Below are 3671 nucleotides of genomic sequence, written 5' to 3'. Positions count from 1 at the left end.
GGCCCCGCCCCGCTTATGCACACTCCGCACGGGCGCCGCGGTCTGGAAGAGCGGGGCCCAGGGCCTCAGCCCGCGCAAGCGCAGTGCGCTCCGATCGTTCAGGAAAAGCCCCTGCCCTTGGCCGTTGGCCCCACGCAGGCGTACTTCGCGTGTCCTGCCTCCCGCAGTTGTTCGAACTGGGACTCTGCCTCCCTACTGTGCTGCTGGTCTCCTGTTTTGGCGGAGCCGAAGTGCCGGGGCTGCCAGCGGGACCGGACACAGGAGAAGCGGTGCCTGCAGACCATCCTAGCCTGAGGACGGATGCAAAGGTTTCTGGAGCCAGGACCCCCGTTCTCTTGCTTTTCTTGTAGTAATGCAGTTAACCGCACCTTCTACGCTACGAAGTGTGAATCATGTGTCATTATTTCCACTTGACAAATGGGAGCAGAATGATTACGTTTGTATTTCACTAAAAGGAAGTTTGAAAGTTAAAAGGTAAATTGATGACGTTAGTAACCGTGACTGTGTAGTGGTCTCGCCGGGGGGCCTGGGGAAGCGCGAGAAGACAGCGTGCAGGGCTTCGGTTTTCACGGAGACGGATGTTGGCAATGTTTGAACAACAATATGAAGGTATTTAATACGTTGAATTGTACATTTATAAATGGTTAAGGCGGTAAATTTTATGTTACTTGTATTTTACCAAAATTTAAAAAAAGGAACAGGAACACAGATAATATGAAGAATGAAAAAAGAATTCGCTGCAGATTCTATCCATTATTACATAACGTTATCAAAAATATTTGACAAGTTAAATTCCACAAATTTCTTGAAAAACAGAAATTAGCAAAACTGAACGAGAATATTTAGAAAACCTGTGTAGTTCTATATCTGGTAAAGGAATTGATTTCATAATTTAAAACCTTATGAAGAATGCTCCAAGCCGAGATGGCGTCACTAGCAAATGCTTCCAAACAAATAAGGAGAAAATAATACCAACGTTATACAAATTCTTCCAGAAAATAGAGAAAAGTGAAATGCTTCCTAACTGGTTCTATACAGCCAGGCTAACACTGCCATAAAATGTTAGCAAAAATAATCCAATGATAATATAAAGTGATTGTATATTATGATCAAATGTGGTTTATGTAAAATATATTTATATCATTAATAAATTTGTTATTGTTTTTAAGCCCACAAAGAAAAGTCTAGACCCAAATGGTTTCAGTGGTGAAATCCATCAAATGTGTAAGCAAGAAATAATACCAATATTAAATAAAATTTTAAGAAAATAGGGATGGATACTTCCCAATTTGTTTTATGAGGCAAACATAATTCTAATACAAATACCTGACATACAAGAAAAAAATTACAGACTAATATCCCTCATAAAAACATGAACAAATCCTTAACAAAATATTAGTAAATCAATCCCAACAATATATACTGAGAAAATTAATGTAATTCACCATATTAACAGAATAAAGGAGAAAAAATATATAATCATTTCCATAAATAAGAAAAAGGACTTAACAAGAACACCTCCTATCTGTTAAAAAGCATCTACCAAAAACCCTATGACTAAATCATACTTAATGATGTTATATTGAAAGTTTTTATTAGAAACAAGGCATGCATATCCACTTTCACCACTTCTAGTCAACATTTTACAGGTGTTCGTTGACGGCAAAATTATGCTCAGAGACTAAGAGTGTCTTTGCCAATGATTTATTTAACATAAGTTTGCAGCTGGAATTATAATACTATCTCCCAAGGCAACATCACACAGGATAATATCTTTTAATAAGCGAATACAGAAATAGGAGTATATGCCAAACTAATGATAGATTAATTATGCTATTGTTCCAGGCAAAGGGGAGATGAAAGAAAGTAAGTCCAAATTTAATTGAGGTGGACCTTTCTATGAGTTGAGTTGGTTCTCAGAAGAGCCAACCAACAGCTGATGTCCAGCTGCCAGAACTCATTGAAAGTCCCTTGTAACTAGAGCACAATGTTAGTGGAACCAAGGTGCCAGTATTGACAGGCAAGGGAGTCTTCTTCTTGGGCCACTGCACGGTTTACCACTGCTGGCAGGGAGCAGCCTGGCCCAAGATCTTCAGAGAGCTATTTAGATCAGCAAAAAGTAGCCTTGCCCAGACTGAACACTCTCAGTAAGCCCTCACAGACTCTCGGTGTTCAAGTTTAAGTGGTCGTTACATCACAGTCGCTCCACCACATGTTCATATCAATAAGTACAATAATTTTGATGACATCATCCTGACACAACACCCCCCATGTAAACAAATTTGCCTTTAGATCAAAACAACTTCACTTAAGCCATAATAAATAGATTTGAAATCATAACAAACCAATACACAACAGGAAATCCTGACCAGCACAATGAGGCAAGTAAGGCAATAAATAAATAAAAGGAATAACTATTAGAAAGGAAGACATAAAATTATATACTACTAGAAGTTTGGCTCCAATTTATACATCCTTATTTTTCATATTCTCTATTTCCTTTGGTACACTCTTTATTTAAATCTCAAAATAATTAACTCATTCCCCCCTCCTGGAAATTCTTGTTGGAGATAGTTCAGCCTCACAGAAATATTTTTTAAATCAAGGTGTATGAATCCTCATTTGTTAAGTAATTTTAACAATCAATTGACTAGGTTGGTGGTGGTGTTCATTTAGCTTAGTGTGGTTGAATACTATTCTGGGCCCACAAGGGGACAAAGTTACAAAAATAGGTGATGACAACAGAGTAAATTTAAAAATGTTCCCATTGAATAAAAAACCAAAGAGGCTATTATAGTGATTCTTTTAAACTTTAAAGCTGACGTGATTTTATGGCAAATTTCCAAGAGTTCTAAAAGTTATAGAAAATACATACTCAAATAAATGCTTGCGACAGTTCCACCAGAGGGGAAAACGTGATTTTCCTTTTGATGCCCATCCCTGGCATCAGTTCAGCACTTCCTCTCACATTTCATGGAGACGCAGCTCCCTGGGCAAGAAACCTCACACACACAAAGCAAGGCTGAGGAAAGTGTGCTCGTTGTGCTCCCAGCTCCAATTCCTTCTCAAAATTAAAAAAAAAAAAAGAAGAAGAAAAAAAAAAGAAAAGTTCAAAAACAAAAACAAAAGCCTTGTTGTTTCGGCTGGCCCTGACGTTGCCATGGATCCAAAGCAAACCCCAGCAGCTCTGCTCACGCTGGGCTGCCCTTCTGGAAGGGAGCAGCAATTTTGGAGTAACTAGTTAGAAACCAAATGGATTCATGGAATTTGATGTGATATAAAAATAATAAAACATGATATTCACAAAATACAGATACGCTATCACGGTTTGCCAAATCGGGGCCTCCTGGACTCAGTATTCTAAATTAGCCAGTGAGTTCATTCTGCACTTTTGGACTTTCACATGCTGGCTCAAGAGAAACCTCTGTCCTGTTCTTTGCTTTGCTTTGTCTATCTTCTGTACCAGGAATTCATGTGACAGGTCCAGATTCTTTTACTAGACAAGAATAGTACCTTTTATGACAGTAATGACCGTTGAGTGCATTAGGGACTTGACATGTGTGTGCACGCAAAATTTCATTTACTCCAACAATCCTCTGAGGGGTACTGCTTTTCTGCTGTCACTGAGGCTGAGAGAGGTTAAGACATTTGCTAAAGGTCTTGCCATAGAG

This window comes from Pteronotus mesoamericanus, unplaced genomic scaffold, assembly GCF_021234165.1.
Source record: "Pteronotus mesoamericanus isolate MK-2021 breed Mesoamerican mustached bat unplaced genomic scaffold, CSHL_Meso_final contig_116, whole genome shotgun sequence".
In the NCBI taxonomy this organism is placed as follows: Eukaryota; Metazoa; Chordata; class Mammalia; order Chiroptera; family Mormoopidae; genus Pteronotus; species Pteronotus mesoamericanus.
Note: the sequence above shows the minus strand (reverse complement) of the source record.